This window comes from Lepeophtheirus salmonis, chromosome 9 (genome assembly GCF_016086655.4).
Source record: "Lepeophtheirus salmonis chromosome 9, UVic_Lsal_1.4, whole genome shotgun sequence".
In the NCBI taxonomy this organism is placed as follows: domain Eukaryota; kingdom Metazoa; phylum Arthropoda; class Copepoda; order Siphonostomatoida; family Caligidae; genus Lepeophtheirus; species Lepeophtheirus salmonis.
Window position 1 is genome coordinate 18574230 of NC_052139.2, and position 13663 is coordinate 18587892.

General features: G+C 30.4%; 1 protein-coding gene across 5 annotated transcripts in view; it reads left to right on the forward strand.

Moving 5' to 3' along the window:
• The window catches only part of LOC121123869 (uncharacterized), a 156605-nt gene that overhangs the window by 87035 nt on the left and 55907 nt on the right, over window positions 1–13663 (forward strand). For 3 of the 5 annotated variants that reach the window (XM_071891233.1, XM_040718929.2, XM_040718928.2), the window contains one exon: window positions 100–216. The exons of the other annotated variants lie outside the window; for them this stretch is intronic. The gene's annotated coding sequence lies outside the window, so the exon portion shown is untranslated. The remainder of the gene's footprint in view (window positions 1–99; window positions 217–13663) is intronic. 5 annotated transcript variants of the gene reach the window in all.

Consider the following 13663-nt stretch of genomic DNA (forward strand, 5'->3'; position numbering starts at 1 on the left):
ACAAGCCGGACCTGCAATTAACTTAGTCTAAAAATACAAACTTTTATCGTACTGTTTGTTAAATGTTTATTTTTTTACGGTTCTTTACTTTATTTTCAGAGTGAATAAACCATTGATGTTGTGTTTGGTCTGTCAGGAATGTTAAACGTGGATTTTAGCCGAGGGATACATCTGCATTGTTAGATATTATTTTCTTCTAAGTTGATATTTTGTGAGGTAAGGCTTATAAAAAAAATATTTTTTTATTCTCCAAAATATACTGCTCTGGTTCCATTAAGATTAAAGAGACCAAAATGAGACCATAGTCTAGGTATTTTGTTGAAATTTATGCAAATAATATGTGGGTAGATAAGTCAAGGACTACATAAAGAAAACACGCTCACATTTTTTTGTTCTTTGGGGCGGAGTCCTCATAACCCTTTCAAGCCATTCCTTAGCTTGAACTGTATTTCCTCCCATTTTGAGGCAGTGTTCTGTTAAAACAACAAATTGTTTTTGATCCATATATAACATAATAGTAACGTCACAGTTAGCACAAAACTCACAAATTTAAGAACAGATTTACGTGTGAAGTTTGGAACTTTTCATAACAATGACGAAACAGGATTTTTACGAAATGAAATATTTCTTCTTTGTTTGGTGCTGTGCATGAGGGTGCCTTCCTATCTAATATATTTATTATTTTTGCTGGGTATTTATAAAGATAAAAAGTTTTCCTGGTGTTTAAAAGCTACGTCCCAGGGTATGGAGTAACGGTAGAGACATTCTTCTTAGACATACGTAAAAAATATGTTATTTTATACTAATATGTTATCTACGAGCAGTATTACCTGGCATTACCCGGAGTAATTAGGCGACTAAAAGACAAATTTTGTTTTAATAATAGAAACGATAACTCCCCAACAAATCATCGGTGTTTCTCTCGATTTTGCATGATCATACTCAAACGTAGTTAATATTTCTTAAATTTTCTCTCATTTTAAAATATTAAGAGGATGAGGAAAAAATTTCAATATGAGGAATTAGCTTTTTGCTAAAACTCATCCAAAGTTATTATTATTTTTATTTTTTTTAAGTACTTCCTTTTTTAATATAAGTTAAACTAAACTCATTCGTTTAATAAAATGATCCCGGTAAATATTTTATACTCCTTTTTATTGCATTATACTGTATTAATGTACAATATACATCAGGGAGCACTATATATAATGTACCCTGTATATACGCTCGATGCTACGTCTAAAAAGCCTATGATACTACATCAATATGATTTAATTGGTATTTTTTTTAGAATAAAAAATATGAATGATCTATGATCAATGACATCAATGATCACTATATGCAGCTCACCCTGTACATACGCTCGATGCTACACGCAAAACACCTACGAGATTTCATTAGTATGACTACGTTGTTATTTTTTAAACTAAAAAATCATTTCTTCAGATAAATAAATGCATACATAAAGAATTACTTTTTTTTATTAATATAGATATGTATATTAATTTTTTTTTTTTTGACGAAACGAATTGAAAATTTGCTTTTCAAAATTAACAAAGCATTGGTTAACTTAATCATTATCATACTGGGTATGTGACCTCCCCAGATGTGTGCATATTACATGCATATTTGTTATCCATCTAAATAAGTACAATTCGACTTCTTTTGATGCAATAAGGTTGATTGTGAAATTGGGATAGCTTATATTTTGTTATGCCATATCAGGTTTTTTTTTGGCGAGAATTTAGGTATTTTTTTACTCAAAAAAAAAAAAAAAAAAAAAAGAGTTGTACCCTGCCAAAAGGTCTTAAATCATTAGTTGGAAGGTATTTTTTTTTTATCACAAAGGAAATAATAAAATCTATTTATATAAGTTTTAAAAATGTTTCACACATAAAATATATGGATGTTTCAATGTAGGGGCCATTCCTTAAAAAAAGTACAAGCTAAGGTGATTAAGGAAGAAATTAAGTTACTTGGGGAGATTCTTGTATCAAACACTTTTTGTATGTATAATAGCATCAATTTCTGATATTTTTTTTAGAGTAGAGAGAGGAGGACTTGAGAAAAAATCATGAGTATATAAAGTAGAGTTGTGTCGACTTGAGTCGAACCGAGTCGATAAATTATAAAAATAAAATAAACTGAAAGAATATTTCCCTGTGAACGTTGAACGAATTTTTCCGAGTTCAACTTTATCAAGATTATCAAAAAGTACAAATAGACTTTATGCAGGGACGTTCAACTTAATCTGGACCATCTTTAACTACAGCCTGAAGAATAAGGAAATAATTTAACTCAGTTATTTCAATTTTTAAAGTGAGAGGTTCCGCCTTGGCTTTAAGTTAGTTGCGCAACTTTGAATTCAAGACAAGTATTTACGATATAGGAGACTTTGAGGGACACCATCATGGAATTTTTTTGGGCAGGAACCAGCCCAGTGTACATCAAGAAGATGCTCAGGTATCCAAAGAGAACAGTTCACGACGTCTACAACCGGTGGAAAGAGGAGGGACATGCAAGAGAAAGGTCCACAAGTCCTGGGGTGATAAAAAACACACTCCCATATTCATCGTAGACCTGAAATGTTCCTTAGAGTCATTTCTTAGGACTCCGATCAACGTTCATGACTAAAAGCGCTAAGTAAGCCGTGCAATATTATCCAGGGATATAAACACTGATCTGAGGATGAAGTCATGCCACAGGTGTAGTCTTGCTAGAAAACAAAAATTGTCTATGATGTATTTGGCCAATCAAAATATCACTGTCTCCATTTTCTCTAGATACACGTCTGTGCCAATCTTGAGGCCCTTTGGGAAGCGAACAGTCCAGGAAATCTCTTTTTTTGGTAATTTGGCTTCTCAAGGCTCTTATTGTCGTCTTTAAACTTGATATAGATACCCTTGGAGCCGGGAATGATGTAAAAGATATCGCCATAACTCATTTTTGCGTCAAAAACTGACACACCATTTATTTTGCCTTTCATCCTAGTTCTCCTTGGTCTGATGAAGAAATTTGCCTTACAAAATTATTTGTTTTTATCGCCACTAGTTGATATTCCGGAGAGAAATCGGTAAATAACCTAATAAGTCCATGAAACCTTTTTTTTTTTTCATTTACGATTTGATGGTACACTCTGTAACTACACATTTATTAATTTCCATTCTAAAAATATTACTACTTTTCGGCGATTTGTGTTTGCAAAAAATATAAAGGCGAATAAGAAACCTTTGATTTTGAAATAGTATCTGTAAAGTCGTCCTTGAATATACTTAACTATACATACTGGGATGGATTGGAACGAATCGATTAAAGCCCTATGGCTTTATTTTTCAAATGAAGAAACCGGACTCATTCATGGTAGTGGTGATAATAGTGGGCCTTTTAAATTGCTTAACTTACTAAAATGAATGCATGAAGTAAAATAAATGAATTTTTACATTTGTATTCACTATTTCACTTGTTTTACGAAGATTCCTTTGAAGCAATTTTTATGCGTGACCCACTAACAGAAAAGCAAGCTAGAATTATTTTTCTCAAAACTGAAATAGGATTATTACATTTGTGTTATTTTTCCTAATTATTTTTATTATATCTCTAATGGCACCGCAAATTGTACTTAAAGTAGTCAAAATTGATCGCCACAATAAAAGAATAAGACATTGATAGATTTTATGGTTGAAAGGGGCCTTATTGGGGTAAATATACGTCTTTTAAATCTAATAAAGTTTTTAAGCTATAGCTAAATCTCTTTAGTATCATAAATCATACCAGACTATAATTGACTCAAATATGTCTTTAAATATGAGGCTTTCAGCACTAACATCGGAAGGTACTAAGAAAGTGAGGAAAGGGGGAAATTATATAATGATAACGTCATCAGAGGAGCCTGAAAGATTTTTTTATGGGGATATAGTAGACCCTTGTTATAAAAAAAACGAGATTTGAGTAGTGAAATGAAGAGGAGCATCCAAATAAATGTGTGTAGTACGCAGTACGAAAAGATAATATTTATTTTTTGGTAACATGTTTAGAACTCAAATTACTCAATACTCAAATTAGAGAAAACTTGTCAAAATATTGTTCAAAAATATATTTTAAATTTATAATACTTAATAAGATAAAAATCTTGTAACTTAATTCAAATTGATAATTACAAAGAGGCAATATCAAAATTTCATTTTTTTCGACATTTTACAAATTTTCATATCAAAATGCATCCAAGAAGGATCTTTTTTTCGGACATTTTCTTTTTTAGAGGAATTAAATGCAAAATACAATATATATTCTGTATACCCAATTACCAACTTTAATCATTTCGATACAGTATAATATATAATAATTTAGTAAAATAATAAATTGGTATTTTATTGTTTTCTTTTCTGTTCATTTTTTAAACAAATCATTTTTATCAACCCTCCGGGTGTTCTGCAAATTGAACTTTTAAGTACCCAAAATTGATAGTCACAATAAAAAAAAAAGAGAAATTGATAGATTTTATTTGAAGGAGGCCTTATTGGGACTAATAGGGGCCTCTTAATTCAAATTATGCGTTTTAACTATAACTAAAATTCTTGGGTATCATAATTCATTTCACAAATTTGAATCATAGGCTAATAATCATTTACTCATATACGTGTCTATGAAATAAAAGTAGAAAAAAAGAAATTAGGATTTTCCCATTTTCCTGATTTTTGTTTAAGATAATTTATTTGTTGACGACCCACCCCTTATGCTGTATAAATGGAGTGAGTGAGTCAAGGAACTATTACATACCTAATGATGAAGGAATTAATTTTTTTATGTAAAGGACTTGGGAAATGGGAATATCAGAGGCCTCACACCCACGCGGAGATGCTTTGGTTTTTTTTTCACACTCTCTCCTCATTCAAGCACCACGGTGATACGTTTTATTTTTCCTGAATCCCATCAGTAGCAGTCGTACATACCTAATACACATATTTCTTTGTTTATAAAGGATGACTCGTATTTCCTCTTATCCGCCTCCATTCCTTCTGGACAAAATGTGCAAAATTAATAGGTGGCCATCTTTTTTTCTTTGAGGAAGTACGTATGAAGAAGTAATGGGGCTCTCAATATTATTTAATTATTGAAAAATACTATCATACTTTTGTGGCTTTTGAATAGCTTATTCAAGGGTCGAATGACGTAATTTTAATTTATTATTTTATTTCATAAATATGTATGTACATTGTACATATTTCCCAATGTTTCATAGACATATTTGAGTCAATTATATACAGAGGGGCACAAAACAGTTAAAAACATCGCAGATTTTGCAAAGCAGAATGTTTGGAATTATTTTTACTCCCGTAATGTACAGTACGTTCTCATCATTCCCGCAGTTCTTTAAAAAAAAAAAATATTATTACAATCTGTATATAAATAAAATATAGTTTGTGTGTGTGAGTCCTTTATGAGTGCCTACGCCGTTGGGACAAGGAGGTTGAAACTTTTTCATGGGTGTCTCTCTTGAACGTGGTCAAGTTAAGACTGTGATGCGGATTTTCGGGGAGGTGGGGTCATATAAAAGTGGCTTATTCTATACCCAAAACACAAAAAAATGTTTTTTTGAAGCTCAAGGAGACTAGATAGAGAGATGAGTTATTAATCAAAAAGTGACTGGCGCCTCAAAAAAGAACTATATGAATAATAAAGTTTCTAAATTTATTAAAAATAAAAAAAGTTATTGGCAAAGAAATAAATCGGAGAAAATTGCACTTTAGTTTTTTTTTTCAGGTGCAAAAAAATGGATTTCCAATGGAATATTGCATTTGTAGATTAAATAAAGCTTCTAGAAATTTGTCTAGAAATTCGTTTGCGTGTAAATTTGACACATTGACAATAAATAAAAAATGTCCCAACCATGATAAAATTAAAAAAAAGAAAAAACAACTAAAAAGTGGACTTTGGAAAATCATTTCTCCCATATTATGGGTTTTAGTAATAAAAAAAGTCTCAGCACAAAGTGGATTTCATATATTGGAAAAAATTTCAATTCCTAAAAACTGATAAGCGGGGACTCTCTGTTTTGAAATAAATTTAAATACTCAAGAATTTTAAATATTTCTTAAAACCTTTGTTAGATTTAAAAGACTTTGATTGCCCCTTATTCGGTCCTTTCAAATAAAAATCTATCATTAAGACAATTAATTTTCAATACTTGAAGAAGAATTTGCGATGATTTTAGTTACAAAATAATTTTAACTATAGTGTATAATCTTTATTTGATTTAGGAGACTTTCATTGTCATCTTGTCGCAATCAATTTTGGCTACTTAATTGCAATTTTCGGTGTACCCAAAGGGCTATTAAGAATAGTTTGTTAATATAAATCGACGATAATTTGTCACTCTCAATTTTGTGAAAAATCATTGTTGCTTGTATTTTTTGTTGACGTCAACATCAAACGACAGTCCACACAGCCTTAACTTTTTTGTTATTATTAGCTTGATTTATCTACTATTTGACCTGACAATTAATGTTATCATCAAACAATTTATAAATGATACAAATATAAAAAGACATTTCCCACTTCCATATTATCAAAACGCAATCGTGGGATCCTCCGCTTTCCTGTTGCATTCAATACCTTACCATTGGGTCCTTAAACGGTACACATTTTTTGACCACCGGCTCTGCTTCTTCACCTGGGTTGTAATGATACTGAAGAATGTATTGACTTTTCTATTTTTTTCTTCCACTTTGAATCGCTATAACACACAAAACGAAGCACAAAACTGTGGATGAACAGTTTAAATTATACGCTTAAACTTTAAGTACTCTTGAAGCTTTTTTTGTAATGTATTCATTGTGAAATATAGTTTACCAAAGACATTTAGCAAAAAACGCTCTGAACTTTTTACTTAACCATATATATGTTTTAATAGTGTGGTGTATGTTCTTATTTAGAACTGACGCTTGCATTCCCGTCCATTTTAGTCACAGTCCCGTACAGTTTAGTCCTGCATATAAGTTCTAAAAACTTATAAAGTTCGATCATTGACTTTATTTTTTCTTTTTTAATCAGTTCCAATACTGACGTTCCGAAGGACCGGCGGTCTTAAAGATTGGCTCCAATGACTGATAGAATCAGCTTTGAGACAGGACTTGCCCAAATAAATAAGGGCAGACATAACAATTTATTAATTATTAATATTCTTGGACGAGTTATCCTCAATTTCTATCAAAAACTTATACAATCAAACCTTTGGGTCTACTGAAAATTGCACATTAAGTTACCAAAAATTAATTGTCACAATAAAAGGACGATAAATGGATAGATATAATTTGTAAGAGCCTATAATAGGGCAAATATTAAGTATTTTAAATTAAATAAATGTTTTTAAATATAACCAGAACTCTTGGGTATCTTAAATCATTGATTTTTATTCAAGATTGTTTTTATGTTGATGCACCAGATATTTAGGAGTAAATCCTTTGAATAATTTACTTCTTTGAGATTTGTACATTATATTATTATGTATTTTGAGAGAAACATTTATTGCTACTCTGTTAGTATTAATCAAAATACGTTTGGCTTGATTATTATTCCTTACGTATTTGGATCTAGATTATTATTATTATTTTTTTTGCAATTTTGATTTGATTTTTAATGTTTTTATTATCTTTTTGCGTATAGGACTAATTCATTTGGTATATATATGTTCCTACATACAAATATATCTATTTATAGTTGTCTTTAGTAATATGTATCAATATTTTCCTCTCTTAATCAAATATGGAATTTGAAGATCTATGCTACACTTTTTGCATATTTTGGAGTGTGTACGCGAAAATGTTTTGTATTTAGTAACATTTCTTAGTTATTATTTGAGAAACATTTAACTAATTTAACTAAATTTAAAAATTGAATGGGATTTTGGGATTTTTTTCAAAAAAAATTCTTTTTTGTGAGTGTCTATGGGTTTTTTGATTTTTTTTTCCAAAAATTTTAGATTTGATGTTTAATTATTCAAATTTATTTTCCAATCAGATTATTTTTTTGCAAGTTTAATAGAAATACAAGGTTATACCATAACTTGGGTACGACTGATGTTTGACTTCCACCATACTCTTTAATATTGACGTCATAGTGTATGTGTGATTGGGTGTTTTGTCAAAATCTGTCTTTCTAACCTAGCAGTTAGTACGATACATCAAATTGAAAATACTAGCAATAGTGACGTTATTGACTATGATTGGTTGCATATTCTGTTAAAATCTACCTGTCTTACTCAGCAGTTGGTAGGATACATCAAATTGAAAAGTTTAGCTTGCCCGATTAAATGATGGTCTAACTTTTTATTTCTATAAACCTTGATTTTTTTACAAATTTTTTTCAAGAAATTTTAATTTTGATTTTTTTTTTCAAAAAAGTTCCATAAACCAAGCCTAGTAAAAAAAAAAATAATATAAATAAACAATCCTGTGCACGGCCCTGTATATGGAGTGCTTACGGGATGTTTTTTTTCATATTTATTTACATAAATAGTTAAATATCTGGTCAAACCAATTTATTTTCTTTATTTTAAAAACAATACTGGTTCGTTGTCAAAAGATTTACTAAAATTTGACAAAAAGTGAGAGGAGTAGAATGTCAAAATAGACAGGATTGGAAAGATTGTTGCGAGTTTATGTCTACTTGTTTCGGGGCAGATAATATATTAAAAATGATGGATTAGGACCTGGGAAGGTCCAAAGATGTGATGGGAACAAAATAAAGTGAAATGCTAACTGCGTCAGTATAATGTATATATGTAAAATATAACCCCTTCTAACTATGATGAGTCATGCGACTGACCTTTATGTGACCAAGAGCACAATAAAAAATCTGATCCTTAAGGTCTAGGTCTGAAATCTTTTTTCTAGATCTCTAACATATCTTCTGGCAGCAGCAACTTTGAAGGAAGGCTGGAAAGAGGCAAGAAACTCCTCATGGATGTCGACCGTTAAGGGGTTCACTGTAAAAAAAAAAAGACTTAGATTAATTATCAAGGACTACCATTGAGGTCAATACTAATGTCACACCTCATCTAAATAACGATATAATTATCAGGGAGTTGATCAAATATCCTTAAGATACCATCGTTTCGGATTGTACATGTTATAGGAAATTAGTTGAGGCTGCGATCAAAGCCAGTTGATAACATCTATATTAATAAAGCAAAGTTTATCTGCCTTTCTATTTATATAGCTACAGCACAGTGCGTCATATTAAAAAAAGTTTGTCCATTGTCGACGGCTAATATCTCTGAGTAATTCCAGGTATATAATTAACTTTGCTTTAATTAAATTAATTTTCACAGTCATTCAATGTTCATGATGATACACCTATTCAATAAATTGTAATAAAACTTTTAAAGTTTAGGTTATCAAACCGACAATTTTTGAGTATGCATACACTAGTTAAGAGCCCTTTATGTATTTTCTTGTATAAGCAACAAATAAAAAGGCCTTAACCAAGTATAGTATGTAAATAGTATAAATATAGGATCTTTAGCAGGGAAAAAAAAAGGTTTTTTAACCTTGTAATGAGTAAAAAGGTACATATATGTATGTAATAGAATACCTTTAAGTTATTGATTTTAATAATAAGTGAAATGACTTGCAATTTTGTCTTTTTTCCCCTTTTGAATAGCCTCATGTCATCTTTGAATATTTATTTACGTATCGGTAAAGTTCTTCTTTACATAAATACCCATATATAGGAAAAATAGTTCCTTGTTTATATTTGTTTTCGAAAGGTTATTTTTTTCCCATTTCTATAAGGCCCTAACCCTGTCATAATTTTGAACTGAGGACTACATTCCTTCATGTTTGTCCTCAGTTTCCATGTTTCCCTACGTTAATATCAAATCTCATGTTGTGCTAAGTGTTATGGGATCATATTTTGAATTGAATAGAATTTAGTAGTTGTTTTTTTTTTTTTTGCAAAAAGATGTATTGAATCTTGTATCTAAAAGATAAAAGGATTATAAGAAATCTTTATATTTTATTTTAGAAGCAGAATCAATATATTAGCTCTGGATAGGATGTAAAAAGATTAACATTATTATCTACGGTAATGAGCAGAGTTGTACAATACATGTCCCATTAAGGGAAGAGGTTTTTTCTAGTTGGTAACACGGAAAGGATTCCCAAAGCTGTAGCCCTGTAGCCCTCCCCATCCACAAATAAGGAATTTGGATTCTTACTAGAATCTTTAATATTTGAAATTTAATGAAATTCTTCATCGTGTGTGAATAGCTATGGATTTTTGAGAATAGCTTTTGAGTTTAACATTATTTTTTTCTAAAAATTTGAACTTCTTATAAATAACTATGCATTTTGAAATTTTTCTCCAAAAAATGTAATATTTGAAGCTTTTTTTTTTCAAAAAAGTTTACATTTGAAATTTAATTTGAGGAAAAGATTTTCTTTTTTGAGAAAAAAGCTATGAATTTTTTAAATGTTTCTTCGAAAAATGTAATATTAAACATTTTTTTTTCAAAAAATTTTATACTTGAAATTAAATGTTTTGAGAATGGCTATGGATTTTTAAAATTTTTTACTAAAAAATTTATTATTTGAAAATCAAGCCCCTCCCCCAAAAAAAAAAAAAAAAAAAAAAAAATAAATGAATATATATATATTCCTGCGGACGCCCCCTTGGACATCAGAGGAATTTGTACTTATTAGTCCTTGGTAATAAAACGTCCAAAACACTCTTCTAATTGTCTGGGCGATCTCGTTAATTTTATGGGTTTGTTTATTCTTACAAACCGGTGATGTATATTGTTGTGTCTTGACGAGGTGTGTTAGACCCAATCTATAATATCAATGAATCCAGGACAACCCAAAGAAGCAGGAGGAATGTGGAGGAATAAGACGATGATAGATTTATAAGGAACATGTATATATTATATTTAATATATAATATAGACTACTTTTAGAGCATAAATTATGTCAGGCTATTTATACTATAGGATCAAAGCATAGTACTTGATATAAAAATGTAGAACATATTAAATAATATTAAGAAGAAGAAGAAGATGAGGAGGAGTGAAGAAGAATATGCTTATCATATATTATGCAACTCTGGTGATCGACCTGTCCTCTTTTCCCCGTATATTATAATGGAGAAGAGCTCGGCTTTTTTTACTGTTGTCACCTGAATACAGGAGTCCCCGCTTATCACAGTTTTTGGGAACAAGACAAATCGGCGTTATTTGAATTCTGTGTTGTACGGGGACTTCTTTAGTAGTACAAAATTTCTATGGATTTTTGTAATATATTAATTCACAGTTAGTTTGAATAATTCCAAACACCGCGTTATGCAAAATCCGCGGTGATTGAAACCGAGTTATACATATGTTATCATTTTCTAAAGCTGTTGACCCAAAAATTCAAAAGATTAAAAAAAATCTCGATACTTCTTGATGTCATGATTAATGTCTTTCTCATCTGCATCAAAGTATTTGCAAATTTATACTAGATAAATAACAATGCTTGCAAATTTATACCTTTACAAATGCACTGAATACATTTTTACAAAGTTGATTGAGTTTAGGATTGTTTTGAATAAGTTGCATCAAAATACAGCCCCATTGACTTTGCTTAGTAGGGTATGGAGAAGAGGAAGTCCATAGCCCTTCCAAGAATAAGCAAGGATCAGCTTATGAGACGGCTTGATATTATTTTTTACAAAAAAAAAAACATAAAAAACTCTCTGTATCAGCCGTATTAGTATATAAAGAGGCGTAAGATAGATTATGGTCCTTGTGTCAAATGAAGACATGTGTGATCCATCAAAGCAAAATCAATCTAGAATGATTTTTCTCAAAATTGAGTATGGATTACATTTGTTCTCTTCCAAGAAGAATATTCGTCAATTTCTGGTGACAAATGATTCTTATTAACCCTTTGGGTGTGTCCCAAATTGCACATCAAGTAGCCAAAATTGATCGGCAAAATAAAAGAATGAGCAATTGATAAATTATATTCGAAAGGATCATATCAGGGCTATCATAAGTCTTTTAAATCAAATAAAAGCTTTCAATTGAAGCTAAAACTCTTGCTTATCTGAACTCATCCCACAAATTTGAATACAAAGCTTATAATTGACTCAAAATGCAATATGAGGCTCTTTTGTATATATGGAGTAAACAAATGAATTCGGGGTTTCTCTTATATTAATTTAGTTCAAGATTGTTTTTATATTGATGCACCACATATTAAATAAATTCTCTGTATTTTTATTATATAGACTACAGACAATAAATCTTATTTAATAAAGTAATGAGAAGTTGATTGATTTTATTTGAAAGGGGCCATATTGTGGTCATTGTCGATATGACAATATGGCTTGCAAATTATATTTAACTCAACCAAAATTTAGCGTCACAATGAAAAAAATGATAAATGGATGGATTTTATTTGAAAGGTGTCGTATGGAGGTCAAGATGGGGGTCTCTTAAATCAAATGACGACGCTTAAAATTCCGAAATATCTTAATTTATCCCACAAATTTGAATAATAACCCAATAATTCACTCAAATATGTCTATTACATATTGGGCTGTATAAAATATAATAATGATATGTGGATTTTCTCTTTTTCATGATTTTTGTTCAACATTATTTTGCTCTTGACGGATCACATTTAGAATAAATTTATATTATTTTTGTTCTGTATACACTTTTTGTGCCTCAAATTTTGATAGGACGGTAATTTATAACAACCCAAAATTTGAGAATATAACTGCCAAATGAGAGCTTTGAAAATAATTGTTGCTGGTGCTATTACATATTTTACTTTGTTTTGACTTACAATTGGGATATACACCGTCAATGGAAATAACGAATAATTTCTATATTCCTTCTTCCCTCTAGAAAACGTTTTTTTGCGTAGGTGTCAATATTGTGTCTGTTTGTTTTCTCTTTGCCTCAAGTATTACGAAGGGAGAGGAGGAGGAATATTTAGAATAATGGTTTTATTTCAAAGTCATGAGTAAATAAATTCTCCAACCGCCTTTTTTGTCTTCTTCTTGAGTACATACAAATATACTATTATCCCTCAAGTGTTCCTTTTGGAAACATATTTACTCAGAGATAGAGAGAAAACAAAACAAGAAACAATGTCAGAGTCAAGCATCATCTTAAAAGTCTACTATGTTCCTTGAATAAATAACTATTATAAGCATTTATATTCTATGGGGCATATTACCTATGGGCTATGTACCGAGTGGTAGTAAAATCTTGGAATGTTTTCAAATATAAATTTCAGAGATTTCGTGGCCTTTTTGTTTTGTTTTTTTGTAAACAGCCAATTCAAACTTTATAGTTTTATAAGTTTACGGTTCAAATTAAATACTCTAAAGATGGAAATGGGAGCCAAAAAACAACAACAACAAGAGTGTGCTGTTCCAGTCCAGACTGACTGGTTACTGACTGAAAGCATGTTCGTGTTGTGACCGTCGTAACTAGAACGACAACATCCCTTCGTTTGTATTCTATTTTCCGTTTTAAGATTATTTTATCTCACCTAAAGAACAAGCCTCACTTCTAAAACCATTGCGCACAAAAGTTCGAACCGGATGTTAAGAAGAAGAACAACAAAATACCTACAAAATCTCTTATATTTTAATTCCAATAAGATTTTGA